The sequence below is a fragment of the Homarus americanus genome, unplaced genomic scaffold (genome assembly GCF_018991925.1).
Source record: "Homarus americanus isolate GMGI-L3 unplaced genomic scaffold, GMGI_Hamer_2.0 scaffold18884, whole genome shotgun sequence".
In the NCBI taxonomy this organism is placed as follows: Eukaryota; Metazoa; Arthropoda; class Malacostraca; order Decapoda; family Nephropidae; genus Homarus; species Homarus americanus.
In genome coordinates, this window is record NW_024741393.1 from 406,023 (window position 1) to 425,000 (window position 18,978).

Here is an 18,978-nt window from a genome sequence, read left to right on the forward strand (position 1 = left end):
GTGGGGGTGGGATGGGGTGCGGTGGGTGGGTGTGTTGGTGGTGTATGTTGGGTGGGGTGGGTGGGTGTGTTTTATGAGACAGTTAAAGAGTACCATACCATATATGTACCCCTCACCTGTAGCTATACCACACCTGTACCTGCACCACACCTGTATCACACCTTCACCACCCCTGTAGCTACCTACCTGTCCCAACACCTGCACCACACCTGTACCCATACCTGTATCCACACCTGATCCACACCTGTACCCATAACTGTACCCACACCTGCAGCTACGTACTTGTCCCCACACCTGCACCACACCTGAACCTACATAACTGCACCACACCTGTACCTACACCCCTGCACCACACCTGTACCTACACCCCTGCACCACACCTGTACCTGCACCCCTGCACCACACCTGTACCTACACCCCGGCACCACACCTGTACCTACACCCCGGCACCACACCTGTACCTACACCCTTGCACCACACCTGTACCTACACCCCTGCACCACACCTGTACCTACACCCCGGCACCACACCTGTACCTACACCCCGGCACCACACCTGTACTTCACCTGTACCTACACCCTGCACCACACCTGTACCTACACCCCGGCACCACACCTGTACCTACACCCCGGCACCACACCTGTACCTGCACCCTTGCACCACACCTGTAACACTATACTATCCTTATTGCCAATATTAACAGCTGTTCTCAAGAAAACCCGTAGACGTGACACCTTCCACAAGCAACATTTTTAACCAAGTGCTCATGTGAACTCGTTTTATCTGTCATTAAAGTTGAAGTTATTACAGGATGTATCATCTGTAAATAGTGAAGTTTCCCCATAAATAAACACAGCCTTTGCCATTGTGTTGTTACGAATGAACATTGTTTTCACACAAGAGAATTGAATGGTGTTATTTAGGTCAGAAGTTGGTTAAGTATTTCAAGTGTTGGTTGGTGACAAGAAATAATTCCTTGACACATTGAATTAATATGATATAATTATTTCATTTAATTCATGACTATGTATTATGTATAGTGTGTGTATGTATATTGTGTATGTATATTGTGTGTATTCATATTGTGTGTATGTATAGTGTATATGTATGTATATTGTGTGTATGTATATCGTGTGTAAGTATACTTGTCCCGGGTCCCTCTGGTATAAAATTGGGAACTGTCACATAAAGGTCTATTTTCACCGCAGTTCACATAAATGTTTCAGCGCGTTCAAAATATTCTCTTGGCCTCCTAATTGTATTTTTATTCCATCTCTTCTGTCTTTGTGTATGAGGGGAGTGAGGGGAGGAGAGGAGAGGAGAGGTTGAGGTGAGGAGAGGAGGAGTGTGAGGAGAGAGTGAGGTGAGGAGAGAGGGTGAGAGGGAGAGGTGAGGAGGAGAGGAGAGGGTGAGGTGAGGAGAAAGAGGAGTGAGGGGAGAGGAGAGGTGAGGGGTGAGGGGGGGGGGGGTGAGAGGAAGGGTGAGGGGGGTGAGGGGGTGGAAAGGAGAGGGAGGGTGAGGGGGTGAGGTGAGGGGAGGGGGAGAGGGGTGTGGGGGGGAGAGGAGAGGGGTGAGGGGTGTGAGAGGGCAGGATATATATTGCACCATTGTAGTTGGATATGCATGAAAACATTGCCTGGAACCAAAACAAATTTATGAAGGACGTTTGGGAAGTGTGAGGAATAACATAGCTGTTTTTTTATATATAGAGATAGAGAGAGATAAAGCTGTTTGCTGAATATATAGAAAAGGAAACTACTAAACCAACATACAGATGGACAGTGTCAATTGAGGTGTGTTGACAGGTAGCCTCTCTCTCTCTCTCTCTCTCTCTCTCTCTCTCTCTCTCTCCTCTATCTCTATCTCTCTCTCTCTCTCTCTCTCTCCTCCCTTCATCTGTCATTATTTCAATCACTCGTAAAGAAAGCGAAGTGTATCATCAAGACACATGGTAGAAATAATAAAGAACTATTTGAATAACGAAGACACGTAAATATGATAAGAGACAGAACAGACTATCGGAAAGACACACACACACACACACACACACACACACACACACACACACACACACACCCACACACACACACCGATTTCAGACCTCCCGTGGCCGTACACAAAGGGCTGAGGTCTGTGGTAGGACAAAGGAATAAGACCATCCCTACAGGAGTCCGTGATCTCCCGCTGAGCACACCTTCGTCTTACAGCCTCTCCTCTGTAATCATGTCTCGCGGTAACGTAGTAAGGCTGAGAACAGAACACCGCCCTTTAGACACACACACAGACGCACACACAGACCGAGAGAGAGAGAGTCATTTTTTTTGCGTCAAGATCAACAGGTTTATTTATGTAAATTTCTACAAGATCTACATAAGGATATTTGTTCTTGTAGGTGACAGACTCTCCCTGTAGGTTTTTCTTGTAGGTAGAGGAAGATAGAGAATATAGAGGGAGTTAGAGGAAGATCGAATAAGATAGAATAAGAGAGAAAGATAGAGAAAAGTAAATATGACTCTCCAAGGAGATATTTGTTGTGACGATAAAAATATTAGGAGTTATTTAGCTAAGTATTTATCCTTTACGCAGTTACAATCACCCAGAAAACGTTCCTCTGGGAGTCAACACACCCAGAAAACGTTCCTCTGGTAGACAACACACCCAGAAAACGTTCCTCTGGTAGACAACACACCCAGAAAACGTTCCTCTGGGAGTCAACACACCCAGAAAACGTTTTAAGAGGTGTGTATAGAAACCCCTAAATGGTGTGTAATTAAATGCCAGTCTGTATAGCGTTTTTTACATGTATGTGGAAGCCCTGAGATGGTCTTTATGCAAATTATATTAATTAATCTTGTGGAGGTGTGCCTGAGGTGAGGTGTTTAGTGCCAAAGGTGTGGGTAGTGTTGCTCCTGGATGGTACAAGTGGATAGAATGTGGATAGTGGTAGTGGATAGTGTGGATAGTGTTAGTGGATAGAGTGTGGATAATTCTAGTGGATAGTGGTAGTGGATAGAGTGTGGATAGTGGTAGTGGATAGTTGTGGATAGTGCTAGTGGATAGTGTGGATAGTGTTAGTGGATACATTGTGGATAATGCATGTGGGTAGATTGTGAATAGTACAAGTGGATAATTGGCCTAACCTAACCTAACTTAACTGTAAAGATTGGGGACTCATTAGGCATAGGACTGAAAAGACTTGGGGGTTCATTAGAACAGTGGGCCATTAGAGATGGGACCAATTAGGGATGGTCTCTAAAAGAACTATGAACCATTAGAACTTGAATCTGACCAATCACATTACAGCATCTAGGAATTTCACAAGGATAAAATACAACAAACAATAATACAATAAAATACAACAGGTAATAATACAGCAAAATACAATAAAAATCCTGGAGATGAAGTTTTGGCTTACTGTATTGTCAACGAACGGATTAATTCCCAAAATACAGAGGAGCGGCATGAATACATAAGCCTATTACAAAAAAAGGTTACAAAGAGTGACGTATTGCCTCCCAGAATAATGTAAATTGTGTTGATTTATGTATGATTGTATGATTTATTGGGTGTATACAGAATTATAGTTAAGATAGAGAATACACACACACACCATTATCATCCCTACAGGTGTTAATTAGTTCACCTTTACTTTATATCAAAATTATCTTTTTACCTACTCTTTCTTGGCTGACTGATTGACTGACTGACTGAGAGAGAGATGCTTTTAAATCGGTCTCTTTACATGCGCTGCCCGGTGTATGGATAAATCAGTCTCTTTACATGCGCTGCCTGGTGTATGGATAAATCAGTCTCTTTACATGCGCTGCCTGGTGTATGGATAAATCAGTCTCTTTACATGCGCTTTGTAATAAGTTAAGTGTTTCAATACATCACTTAAGAGAGACACTTGATTAATGCGAAGTTAAAATTGGTCAAGTATTCACGATGAGATTTTTAAAATTAACTCTAAAATCCCGTTTGTATTATACACTCATGCACTTACTGAAATGAAACTCTAGTAATTATATAGACGTGTGTTAATCATCTTAGATAATTATATGACACGAGAAAATTAGTTGTAATTAGTTTTTAGTAAAAGAGTTCAGGTATATGCACGTCACGCTGAACGGATATTAATTATGATTGAGGAAGACCCATTATTTGTGTCCTGAAAAACCTGTGTTAAGCGGATAGACGTTAATCGGATGTACTTTAATCGGATGTACTTTAATCAGATGTACTTTAAGTGGATGTACTTTAATCGGATGTATTTTAAGTGGATGTACTTTAATCGGATGTACTTTAAGTGGATGTACTTTAATCGGATGTACTTTAAGTGGATGTACTTTAATCGGATGTACTTTAAGTGGATGTACGTTAAGCAGACATTCGTTAAGCAGACATTCGTTAAGCAGACATTCGTTAAGCAGACACTAACTATATCGACGATGTTATAGACTCAGCCACAAGTGACACTAGGAAGACCTTTGTCAGTTACCTTCACCTGTGTATAGGAAGGAGAGAGTCGGCCCACCTCACTAGTAAGGGGCCTAGCTATCACTTGTCTAATATGAGGGAAGTAAATGATTTAAACCTTCAAGATATGGGAAGAAAGTCGACAACAGATCTATTATATTCAAGGGGTTAAGATGTTGAGACTAATACATACACATACATACACACACACAAACATACATACATGCATACATACATACATACATACACCAGAAGCAAGTGATAAAAATTTAGTAATCCCCAGACAAGGTTAATTACACTAAAAATACAATGAAAAAAATACTTGGTGTGTTTGATCATAAGGAAATATTAATGAAGATATTTTTTATATTAGTTGGATAATATTATAGGTATAAAACAAGAGTATAATTTTTTTAATTTTCTCCTAAAACATTAAATATTTTACAAACTTACGTAATAACCTCCTAAAGCTTATGAATCCCTGAAGTGTTGAATAAATTATTAAGAGTAATAAATTAGCTTCTGGTGAGGGTTAAACAAACACTCATACGGTTCGTTATGACTTATTAATCATCGATAATTAACGTGTTTACTGAGTCTCACTTTACTGTCAAGAGTCGCGCCGCTAAATAGGTAAATTTATCGTAATTTTTATCCTATTGTTTCAAGTGGTCATATAAAGTGTAAATAGACGTTCTTAGTTATTTTTTCCCTCTAAATCAACCAATCAGGTGAATACAATACGCCAGGTAAGCAGAGGTGTTTACGGGCTGCAATATATATTATCATTATATCATTAGCATAAATTTCAAAAGCATATACATATAATTTCCCAGGATGTTTGTCAGTTTACTAAATGTTATTACTAATTTATTGAACATTGTCGCTCGTTTAAAAAGTTTTCACCATTACATTAAATACTCTTAACAATGTATTACACTAAATGTATTACACTTTATTTACAATTTATTATTTAAAATATTATTACCAATTCAACAAACGATATTACCAATTTACTAAATGTATCTTAGAGTTATTAGCGCTATTTAATTTATTTGTTTAAGGTAGGAATGTAAATGATATCATAGGTTAGGCTAGTTTAGCATTGATTAGTCTAGTGTAGGTTAAATTAGGTTAGTTTCAGCATTGATTAGTCTAGTGTAGGTTAAATTAGGTTAGTTTGGGCATTGATTAGTCTAGTTTAGGTTAGATTGGGTTAGTTTGAGTGTTGATTAGTCTAATTTAGGTTAGATTAGGTTAGTTTGAGTGTTGATTAGTCTAGTTTAAGTTAGATTAGGTTAGTTTGAGCACAGATTAGTCTAGTTTACGTTAGGCTCTAAGTTGTTGACGTCTCGAAGCCTTAATGTCCTCGTCTGTATAATTCAAAACCCAAACGATCCTTCCGTTATTTGGCTCCCTCCGCTCATAGGTGTCAAGTAAAGAGGATTAAGGGGAAGTCAGCTTTCTTCTCTGGGGATGACGGGATGCCACCTCTATTCTCTGGGGAGGAAGGGGGAGAGAGCTGACGATAATTACTATAGATCATTACGAATAACACTACAGGGGACAGGCTGGGGTACATTGCAGTCTTGACAAGGGTTTAAAACTGATGATTGGAGCCAAACAAGTGAACGTTATGTCGGGATTGTGTATGATTGGAGGAATAACAGGTGATTAGGTCGTTCTGCCACTGTGTCTCTCTCTTTGTATAAGTCAGTCAGTCATACCAACAGTCATTTAATCAGTCATACAACCAGTTACTCAGTCAGTCATAACAGGTATTCATAGAGCTGGCAGACGCAGTAGAACAAACATCAGTACTCGGCCCCGCGTTGTCACCAGCCTCGAGCAGCCGCGTGAAACTCTACGGTGCCAGCCAGCCACGTTTCACTACCAGAGCTTGATAAATACGATCTCTCTCTCTCTCTCTCTCTCTTGAACAAAAACACAAACACCTATAAAAGTAAACAAATAAACACACACAAGACAGAAATATAAATATCAAAACAAAATATCCCTTTACGTCATAAAACAAATGAAAAAAAACACAGCCACCACGATGACACCAATTAGCGAAAAATAATAGTATCACAGAAGGTGTAATGGTAGTTCAGAGGGTAGTTACAGGGGCGCCAAACACCCTAATTGTAACAAGTGGAAAGGGTGGGGTGTGGATGTAAGATTTTTCTCAGATCTCCACAGAGTTTCAGAGAATTTAATTTTTTTGGTGTAGTTTTCGGATATAAAGACATATTATTAACGTCTCCTGTACATATAAAGATACAGGTAATAACATCTGTTGACACACAAACATTCTATTAACGTTTACTGTACATATAGAGACATTATTAACGTCGCCTACATACACACAAACGCATTATATTCATCATTATATACATCATTATATACATCTCTTATACACATCTCCTATGCACATATCACCACCAATAACATGTCACTTATGAACCCAATAACTATGACTGTGTTTATCTTTTCTATATAAATAAGAGTAAAGTTAATATCACGCCTTCAGGTTTATATATATATATAGATCTACCAGGCTTTGATGTTGTCTGCCTGGCGATATTGTGGGACGTCAACAAGATTAATGCATATACAGATAAGAATGAGAGAAAGAGAGAGAGAGAGAGAGAGAGAGAGAGAGAGAGAGAGAGAGAGAGAGAGAGAGATCGTATTTATCAAGCTCTGGTAGTGAAACGTGGCTGGCTGGCACCGTAGAGTTTCACACAGTTGCTTGAGGCTGGTGACCGCGCGGGGCCGAGTAATGATGTTAGTTCTACTGCGTCTGCCAGCTCTGTGAATACCTGTTATGACTGACTGATTAACTGGTTGTATGAATGAATGACTGACTGATGAAATGACTTATACAGAGACAGACAGACAGACAGACAGACAGATAGATATGTATTTATAGTATTGAGAGTTGGATCGCATGAACCATTGAGGGGGGGGGGGGGGTGAGTTAACCATATACTCTCAGAAAACTGTATATTAGCTTGACTTTCACTGAGATTTTAGCTGGCATCAACAAAGCTACAGGTGCATATAACAAAAAAATATCGTGCTGCTATATATAGTTTGTAAGCTCGGGCTGTTCTGATGGCTTAAAACGGATTACACTGTGTCATACTGAGTTTAACACTGATGCTCACTCCCTCCTCTTGCTTTCTCTTTCTCTTCCCACCTCCTGCTCTTCTTCTCTTTCCCTCCTTCCTTCTTTTCGTTCCCCTTCCCTTCCGTCATCCTCTCTTCTCCATCTTCCATCCCTTTTCACCTTCCTTATCCCCCTTTCCTCCTCCTCCTCCTCCAGTGAGTCAGTGAGTCAGTCAGTGAACAATAGTTATGCAGATCATCACACAGGTCAGGTCAGGTCAAGATAGGTTATTTTGCAGTACGGTAGATATGTTGTGTTAGGTTATATTAGGTTTCGTTAAGTTAGGTTATGTTACGTTTGCTCATGTTACGTTAGGTTAGGCTAGTGAGATGACGTTAGGTTAGATTGTTTGGTTTAGTTACGTTACATCCCATTGATCAGATACAAAATTACCAGCCAGCCTGAACACAGAGCTGCTACATAATTCATCTCTCACTAGAAGCAAATTTCAATCACAAAGTGGGCGAACATTTTACAATTTGTAATGAAGAGCAAATTATAAACACATTACAAAGTACAGCTTATTATGGAAAGTGTATTTATTCCACTGTAATTACAAGTAGCTTACAGCAAGGTGCGTTAAGTTACAGTAAGTTGCAGACACAACTGTGGATTATGTTTACCTGTTAATTAAAAGAACAGGATCTACCTTTTTGTAGCAAATGTATATATACAATACTTTACAGCAAGACACAGAATGTTACAGCAAGTTACAGATAGATTCAGCTACTGTAGGTTATAAAATTACAGACATAATAGAATATTTCCCTACGACAATACCCTGAAATGTATTCCTCTGTAACTGAAGGCAAGATCCGGAGAACCAAACAAGATATTCCCCGTGGCGTGGCTAACATCTGGCTATGACAAAAGTTTAAAGGAATGGGATCAAAGAGCATTTTCTCACAGGGGTTCAGCGAGACGGGTCGTAACTGTACATCTGACCTGACACCTCTTCCTCCTCCTCCCTCTCCTCTTCCTTCTTCCTCTCCTCTTCCTTCTCCCTCTCCTCTTCCTCCTCCTCTTCATCTTCCTCCCGCTGCAGCACCTTTCACCCTCACTGAAGGTTGCTGTCTCAAGCGTTATTTAGTCTTGTGAAGCGTGAGGCTGAAACGGCTTTTTGTGAATCTTTTATTTTATTTTTTCTCAATTTAGAATATTTGTTTATGATCAACGTACAGCTAATTAAATCTTAGTTAAAAGTGTGTTATAAGCCTGGGTTATTAGGCATCGTTCAGTGGGTCTTAGTTTGAAGCCCTCAACTACCAGGGTTATTAAGCACTGTTCATTAAGTCTTAGTTTTATAACTGGTTCAGCTAGCAGGGTTGTATAGGTCTTAGTGTAAAGTGCTTCAACTACCAGGGTCTTTAAGCATCATTCACTCAACAATAACGTTTCAAATTAATAATAGATCTCCCTTGTGTCATACTCTCTCTTCTCCTCTCTCTTATATGAAAAAAAAAAGTTTCCTGAATCAAAACTAATCACACTTAAATGTTATAAATAATTGACAATATAAATAAACGATTTTAATAACACTTTCCGTCATTAATTACTATGTTAACTTGGCTACGAAACTCATTGTATAAAATAGTGTATAAATTATTGTGTTATTCATATTATTGAGGAATTATTCGCTAAAATCATGAAATTGGCAACAGTATCAAGTTAGGAACCTTGTAATAGGCCATGCAAGAGTCAGGTATTAGTCGGGTTCATCTGAAGACTATAGTTGGCTCGTTAAAACTTGTGGGCATAGAGACTGTGCCGGGAGGTGTGGGGTTGAGAGGTGTGGGAGATGGAGGAACAAGGTGTGGGTGAGGGAGTTGGGGGAAGTGGGGGATGGTGGAGGAGGGAGGAGGAGAAGTGGGGGGAGGGAGGAAGATAAAACCTTTGGGACAAGGTAATATAATTCTGTGCGGAGATAACGTAGTACCAACACTCTTATCTACAGCACCGGCAGAGGACACACACACACACACACACACACACACACACACACACACACACACACACACTCACACACTCACACACACACACACACACACACACACACACACACACACACACACACACACACACACACACACACGTCCTACCTGGCTAAGAGGGAGGCATGAAACACCTGTAATATAATATAACAAGAGGCCTAAGACACACATAGTTCGTGACACCTGGTGAAGGTTTGTGTCACTGGATGGTGGTGACGTAAAGGATGAGGGACAGTAACAGGCTAAGACACAACATCACTACTACACCTAACTACACAGACTATTACAGGTGTGACCGACAGGTTACGTTGGAAAATGACCTTTAATTACACGTGGTAAATCATCAATTCAATTAGCAGTTTGGTATTATCATTTGTCACTAAATGTGGCGTAAAATATATGATTAAACCCTTAATAATTTATTGTTATTAATAGTAAACCTTATTGTGTTACGCAATATGTGTGTGTGTGTGTGTGTGTGTGTAGGTCATAGTACGTATGATGTATATAAAAGACGATCATGTAAATTAAGACACTGTATAAAAGATAACCGAAGACTATAATCATTAACCACAACCCAACCCAACCCAACCCAACCCAACCCAACCCAACCCAACCCAACCCAAGTATTACCAGACATAACTCAACCACCATCACAGTTCCACGAGGAAGATTCACGTTCAGTTTACTCGTCTTGCATCACCTTAAAACTGATCACAGGACGGAGGAAAGTTTTCACATCTCAAAATCCAACAAGTATTTCCTCCCGTGCTTCAAGTTGCGTTAACAAGCGCCAAATGATATCTTTACCGAGGCAGCTGCGGGTGACGTCTCAAAGGCAGGTGGAGTTGTGTACACTATTATAATGAGAGGCGTGAGTCCACCTCCACAGAATATAGATGAAAGACTCTCAATAACTCAAGAGTCTGTTTACAAAAGTCGTGGTGTTGTTGGGGGCCATAAGTTACTATAAATACTCTGATGCGTTATTCTTTTGTTTGTAAATAAGTAAAGATGAATTTTACTTATATTGTGTTGTTTTAATTCGTCTCTGTTGTTTGTATATTAGTAAATTAAATATTATTTCTCGATCTATCACCAAATACACCACCATTAAATATTATACTCGACCTATCACCAAACGCATTTACAGATTAGGTCATCATTTCAAAGCAATTTCGTCATGATTTTTTTAATATTTAGTTTTTCTTTCGCCAGTACACGACACGGCTCTCATCGCTTTATTGTAATTAACTTGGAGCGATTTTTCATGACCCGGAAACAAATAACAGTAATTAAGTCTTGATATTTTAATGGAGTTATGTAGAATGGAGTAATAGTTTCTGACTGTTATTTTTATTTATTTTTGATAGAGAATGTTTAGGTTATGAGAGGTAGGAAGTTTAGCATACAGAGAGAGAGAGAGAGAGAGATAGAGAGAGAGAGAGAGAGAGAGAGAGAGAGAGAGAGAGAGAGACACACTAATCTAATCTAATATATAACCTAACCTAACCTAACCTAACCTAATCTCTAACTTCACCTAACCCAAAACAGTGAAATAATTCAACTAAATACTTAAAAAAAAATACATTACAAATCAATAAAACATTTCTCAGTAATATTCATGAATTATTTAGTGTCATTAATGATGAAAAAAAAGTGTAAAGGAATATTTTTTTTCCTGGAATAGTGAAATAATGAATTAATGATGACATACATTCCTCCTGCATGGAATTCATCCCCTACCACAGATTCAATTTAATTCTATAGACTGGGGTGTTGATTAAATTATATATGTATACGTTTATTTATATATTATACAAATATCGAGTGAGGCGATAAATGAAAGAGGTGTTGTTAGTCTCCCCTCCCTTTTCCACCTCTCCCTTTACCACTCTCTCCCTTATCCATTCACCTGTCTCCCTATCTCCCTCTCTCTCCTTTACTCTTCTCCTTCTCTCTACCCTTCCCTTCCTTCTCGCTCCCTCTTCTACTTTTTTCCCTCTCCCTACCCTCCCCCTTTCCCTTCCCTTCTCTTTCCCTCTCTCCTCTCCCTTTTCCTTCTTTTTCCCTCCCTCTCTCACTCTCCCCTTCCGTATTAGCTTTGGTATGGAAATAGCTAATTAATACAACTCATTTTGATGTTGCGTAAGAGACTTTGTGCAGGTGAGACAAAGACCATAATTAACACCTGTATGAGTCAACCCTGCTGATAGTCTCTCGTTAGTAATGAGTGTGTCGGGTTTCATTGCCAAGGAAGAGGTCATTAGGCTATTAATTAACCCTTTTTTGGGGGCGGTTCTATCATCTATTAAGCTAATTATCCTCACCTGGTGGTCATTAGGGGTTTGGGAGGTCATGGGTAATTATCGTTTTAAGGTAAATAGATCATTTTGGTGGTCATTAAGGTATTTTTCTTTAGGGGTCATTAGGTCAATCACCAACCATTCTATTGGGTCCCGGTACTTAGGGTTAGGTTGGGGTCCCAGAAAGACTCAGACTTTTCAGAAATGGGACTTATTAAAACTAGGACTTATTAGGACCTGGGCTCATCAGACTTGTAATCTAGATAGAACTGTTTGGATATCGCTTTTCAACATTCACTTTGGGTGGCTGGATCGATGGTCAGCCCACACACGCTCTCACTCTACGCCGGAGACCTATCAACGATATTCAATAATTGGAAAATTCTCTTATCATCATTTTTCTTATCCCCCCCTTCTCCTTACTCCCCCCCCTACCACCCATCCCTTCACCCCCCTTCCTTACTTTTCTCCCTCAGTGCATTCTTCTTTCGGCATTTTCCTCTCCCTTCGTCGACAATTCTCTGTTCCTCTTTTCCTCCCATTCTTTCCTATCCTCTTCTCTCCCCTTCTTTCTTTCTCAATACCCTCCTCTCCCACCACTACCTCCCCTCCCCCTCCTCCCCTCCCCCCCATAACCCTTACCACCCTCACAAAAAACTGAAAAAAGTTTATGGTAGGTTTTTGTGTAATTCCCTCGTGGGTAAATTTTTTTTTACTAACACACCTAATGACACTTAAGAGATGCTGGGCTAAGGTAGAATTAAATCCGTAATGTTCCTAAAAAATGGAGATGATAATAGAGTTAAAATATTTATTAACACTACCTTTATTTTTTCTTCGATATTAACAAAGAATAATTAACTGAAAAACACACTTAAACTTACTATTAACTAAAGCATTTCATCTCAATAATCAAATATCGTTTCCTCATGGACTAAAACCTCAGACTAGTTTTAAGTGAAGCCTCTGGGATGATGTCGAGGAAGCCACAATAAGCGTATCTGTGGCAGTCGTGGTCCCCGTCCCTCCCCGCCTCTGAAAGTTATCACCTGCAGCTAGACCGCACGTGTTAAAGGAAGCAGAGGAGATACAGCACCAACATCCATCCTGCATATTGATGAGGCATTGAGCTTATCGTCTCGTCTTCATCATCACCATCAAAGAGACGCCGAGAGGAGGGGGTAGGGGGAGTGGGGGGGGTAGGGGGAGTGGGGGGGTAGAGAGGAAGGAAGGATTAAAGAAGAGATGAAAGAGTGGGATGAGTAGGAGAATAAAGGGAGGATAGAATAGGTGAAAGGAGTAGGAGGAACGACTGGGGAAGGAAGTGAGGATGAAGGAGGGGAAGGTGTTCAAGGTGATCTTCCTCGAGGTATATTACTCTCTGATACTCCTCACTGTTGTTTTATCTCTATATTTTTATTATTTATTATAAAACTATTATACTATTTATACCTGTTGATATTTTCCTAATTATAGACGTATGATTCCTTACTTTCTTTCACCAATTATACAGGATATCTCTGTCTGTCTGTCTGTCTGTCTGCCTCCGCTTTTCACTACATTTGTTTGTCTCTGTCTCTCTCTGTCTCCCTCTTTATCTCTCTGTCACTTTGTGTGTTTTGTCTCTCTCTTTCTCTGTTTCTCTCTCTCTCTCTCTCCGTCTGTTTCTCTCTCTATCTCCCTTTCTCTCACTTACTCACTACACACTACGTCCCACATAGTATATATTACCCATTCTTTATCCCACTTAGTACACAACACCATCTAGGAATATTCCTTCACCGTGTTGTTAGAAATTCCTACATGAATTTTGGGAAGCGGTATCTCATAAGCGCCGGGGTATATTGTTGAGCGGCGTTCAATATCATGTTTACTGATACCTTATATATAATTCAGGGACGTTCTGCTGCTGGGCCTATTACGGGTTAGTTGAAGGTTAGGGGTTAGTTGAGAGAGAGAGAGAGAGAGAGAGAGAGAGAGAGAGCTGAAAATGTCCATGAAATTTGTCTTGGTCGGGGAAGCTAGACTCAGCTCTCGTTCTCGCTGGAACAGGAGAGGAAATGACTGTAATTAAATGAGGATTAACACCGGCGTGACATGGGAACAGAGAGGTCTGATGAAGTCCAAATTAAGAGAGAGAGAGAAAGAGAATGAGAGAGAGAGAGAAAGGGGGAGAAAAAGACTGAGAGAAGAGAGAGGAGAGGATGATGATTTTCTAAGTTTACGGGTCACTAAAACTGTATGAGGGAATATACGCCTCTTTTAATATTTTATTTGGGCAACACCAGATGATTTTATTCAGCTAAGAGGCGACCCTGTACACAAGGGATTAGTTGACTGTCTTTACTAACTACAAAAGTATTCACTCTCAAAACTAACTAAGTTAATAATAAGGTAAAAATTGGCTTAAAGTTTATGATATTTTTGATAGTTTAATTGCTGGTTTAAGTGAATGAACTACCAGCGTTATTAAGCACCGTTCACTAGGTCTGAGTGCTTCAACTACCACCAGGGTTATTAAGTGCATTTCACTAGGTACACAAGAGCCTCTCCTGGCCATCATCATCTCCTGGGTACATCAAACATTCCTCAAACACACAATTTCTAGTTTCCAATGACTCCCTCACACCTCGAGTGACCAAAACCTCATCATATTATATAATTACCAATAACTGACTCACTCACTGGAATAAACTAAAGATATTCCTGGATTCTGAAACACCCGGAATGGTCTCTGGTTCCGGAGTTACCAAAGAGGAACTATCAGGTCTAGGAATGGCCATCCCTCGGATTCCTAATGGGCCGCAGGATCAAAGGATGTCTTGCTAGAGTGTACAGCTGAAGCAAGGGAAGCAGGTCTGTCCAGTACCGCTCCTCCTCCTCCTACCTCAGTTTAAATAGTTCACATCTGTATTAAATATTCACTGGCCACTGGAGTTAACACCTGCAACACCAACATGTTCCATCCATAATTGACACACACACTATGAAAGCAAAAGTTTTATATTCACATTCCCTGTACTGGTTTACTCTTGATTCATCCTTAGTGAATCTTAATCCAGATATCACTTTATGTTACTCCTTTCAGGTATTTATTTATCTCCAACACACTTCACCAACACAAGTACCTCCAACACACTTCACCAACACAAGTACCTCCAACACACTTCACCAACACAAGTACCTCCAACACACTTCACCAACACAAGTACCTCCAACACACTTCACCAACACAAGTACCTCCAACACACTTCACCAACACAAGTACAACTTACCAACATACTTCACCAACACAAGTACCTCCAACACACTTCACCAACACAAGTACCTCCAACACACTTCACCAACACAAGTACTTCCAACACACTTCACCAGCACAAGTACTTTCACCAACAACCTCCAACACACTTCACCAACACAAGTACCTCCAACACACTTCACCAACACAAGTACCTCCAACACACTTCACCAACACAAGTACCTCCAACACACTTCACCAACACAAGTACCTCCAACATACTTCACCAACACAAGTAACCTCCAACACACTTCACCAACACAAGTACCTCCAACACACTTCACCAACACAAAAAATAACCCCCAAAATGAGTAAATAAAACGAAATCGTATAAAAAAAAAGAATAGGATAATAAACATAAATGTATAAAGAAAATAACCAAAAATAATATACATGACAAAGAGAAAATGAATAAAACCCAAAGAATAGAATATGCATAGTGAGAACAACGGATAAAAACATAACAAAACAAACGGTAACTGAATAGAGAAACAAAAACAGAATATACACAAACGAATGAATATACATACAGAGAAAAAGTAGAGTAGATGAATAAGAGAACAAAACAGGAACTAAAACAACAAACAATTCAACAAATATGAAAAAAAAACAGGAAAAAAAAAATACGAAAAACATATTTATTCTAAGCGAGAGAGAGAAAAAAAAACACATTAAAAGTGTATTAGGAAAGAACAAAACACAAAAACAGCAAACAGTCAGAAAACAGCATCAGGGCAGCAGAGGAACAGCAAAGGCGACATCACAACAGCCTCGGGTGGGGTAGGGTAGGAGAGGCAGTCTGACGCGATAGTCGAGCATTGGTGTTTAAGGCTGGCTGTCAAATGTCGCAGTTAACCTTCTCATAACTACGAGGTTGTTGGTTCATCTGGCTTGGTGAGGGGAGAGTGGTGAGAGGGGAGAGTGGTGAGAGGGGAGAGTGGTGACTGGTAAGGGGGAGAAGTGTTTGGTGACTGTTAAAGGGACAAATTGTTAATGTTTTGTAAGGATGGGTAGTGACTTTAAGCTGGTGAGGGGAGGTGACTGTATGCTGATAAAGGATAGACGGACAGACAGACATAGAGGCAACCCAATGACTCTACCCCATCTCTACATCAAAAACAAAAGGCTTCCCTATGTTCCTTGATGAAGTACAGTTAAATTACCCTTATGGTGTTGTAGAGACGATGCCTCCTGCCATAGTCTTATTGTCCACATGATGATGCTTCAGTTTCGTCTCCTCGTTAGTTCCAAAACAAGATAATGAAGTGATGTTCTCTAGTAGGTTGTGTGTGAAGTGACGGGAAGGAGGTTAACTTAATTCATGTTAGTTTAGGTTGGAGTTGTGTTTGGTTAAGTTAGTTTATGGTTAGGTTAAGTTAGGTTAGGTTAGGTTTGTGTTAGATTATGGTTAGATTAGGGTTGGTAAATTTAAGTTAAGTTTAGGGTATGTTTCGCTTAGTTAAGTTAATGATATTTAGGTTAGGTTAGGTTAGGTTAGGTCATAAATTCATCAAATCTCTGGTCAAAAATTGCTTTAAAGAAAGTCGGATTTATTTACAAAGTCAGGCTCTTGTGTACCAGTGAGCAGCAGGTAACCAATTAGACAAGTCACGTTCACTGTCAGCTGATAGACCATTGACGTCATCTCAGGGCAGCGTGGCGCCTCATCTCCTCGACACAGTGTAGTAAAAAAGGCCACAGGACACTTAACACTAATGGCCTTACGAGGAAATTCATGCAAAAATCATCATCGGTGTTGTCTTCTAAAATGACACAGCAACCAAAAATTAGTCTTTTAAACTTTCTTCACTTATCATATCTTAATTTGCAATGTAAATTAGGTAAGGAACTTAAGAGTGTGTAGTTCAGTAAATGGCAGCACCACCGTAGATAGAGAGGTGGTGAGTTGATATCGTCTTAAATCGTCACAAGAATCACCATAGAATCAATAAACGATTCCCTGATTCTTCAATAACTCGTAAGTAAAGTTTCATGTTCTAACTGAAGTCATTGAAGCTCAGAGATGTCCCACAATTTTGACCTCTGTCTTGGTGTGAGAGAGTCGCTTAGGTGGTACATCACATCTCAAGTAACGAGAGAGGTTTAGCACAGGAGTCTGGTAGTAACTGGGCTTATGTCTCCTCTGGGAAATATAAATTGTTTCAGTTCGTCTACCCTCCTGTATCTTGAGGCGCTGCTTCAACATGTACTGATGATGCGTCTAGCCTCGAAACTATAAACCTCACTATCCTATTCACTATATATTTATCTACCTATGAGAGGTTTGTTGTCATCTGTTTATTCCATTTTTCGCTGGAATCTTGTTTTGTTGCCGCCAGTGATCGTCTCAAGACGCTGGGAAGACTTGGTGGTCCAGCAGTGGGCTTTGTTATTCTTTTCCGATTCTGTGTTGCCACTCATAATATTCATCTTCTTGATCCTCCTCCTCCTCGTCCTCCTCCCCCTCCTCCGCTTCGTCCTCCTCGTCCTCCTCCTCCTCCTCCTCGTCCTCTTCCTCCTCCTCGTCCTCCTCCTCCTCTTCTTCTTCCTTCCTTTGTCTCAATACACTGAAAACTTGCTCATCCCAGACCACTGCTTCTGCTGCTCGTGGCGGTTTTTGTCATGTTTAACTTTGACATAATCGTTTTATCTTAACACGAGTTTATTTTATTTTTGTAAACTGTTATATAGTGACATAAAGGAGCCATTTTTATTGAGCCCAAGTCATAATGGTCCTCAGTCATAGTAGGTCTTAGTCATAATGGTCCTCCGTCATAGTAGGTCTTAGTCATAACGGTCCTCTAATACTGATGGTTAGGTTAGGTTAGGTTAGGTTGGGAGGCGTTTGGTCTGGGGCTATTACGAGTTAGAGTCATGTGACCTGCAGCCCTTGAGGTAATGGAGGAGGGGGGTGGGAGGTGCAGGCTAGGGTGGTGTCTCCGGGCCCCTGGGAGGGAAGAGAGGGCCAGAGCCAATGCAGGGTGGTGTCCCCCGGGGGCCCGCCTGTCAGTGGTTCTGATCCAAATGAGGATTATTACGGCCACCGTCTCTTGTTCAGATTTATTTAATAGATTTCTCTGAAGTTATTGCTCTATAAATTATTGTTTATTGTCGACATAACTCATATAAATGTTTACCCGGGTATCGGAAACTCTATTTGTCAGCCGCTGAGAAACATAACGCCTATTATAACATTATCTTCATCTATCTCATTAGTGGTTGTTTTTACATCATAAAAATAAACAAAGTAACAAGTCATAAAAAAAGTTGTGAATATAATTACTTTTACTTTACGAGATGATATTGTTTTTATTTCTCACCATTAAAAGATTTGATAGACTAATAAAAATACACATTAAAAACTCGTTATATTAAAAGTATAAAATATGCTTCGTTATTTCTATTTTTTTCTGATATTTTTTTACACTTGATTAAAACATAAATAACAACAAAACAAAAATTATATTAACTGTAAATAAAACATAAGCTATATTTTTTCTCTGGCGTTAAACACATTTATATAATAACTTCATAATATAGGTCATTCACTCCCTCATTCACCCCTTAATTCACTCCTTCATTAGGGGACATGGGGAGGAAGGGAGAGAGGGGGGATGGAGGGAGGGAGGAAGAGTGAGAAAGGGAGGAGGGGGAGAGAGAAAGGGGCAGGGGGAGAGGGGGGGCAGGGGTAGGGGGAGAGGGGAAGGTTGCAGGGGTAGGGGTGGAGGAGAC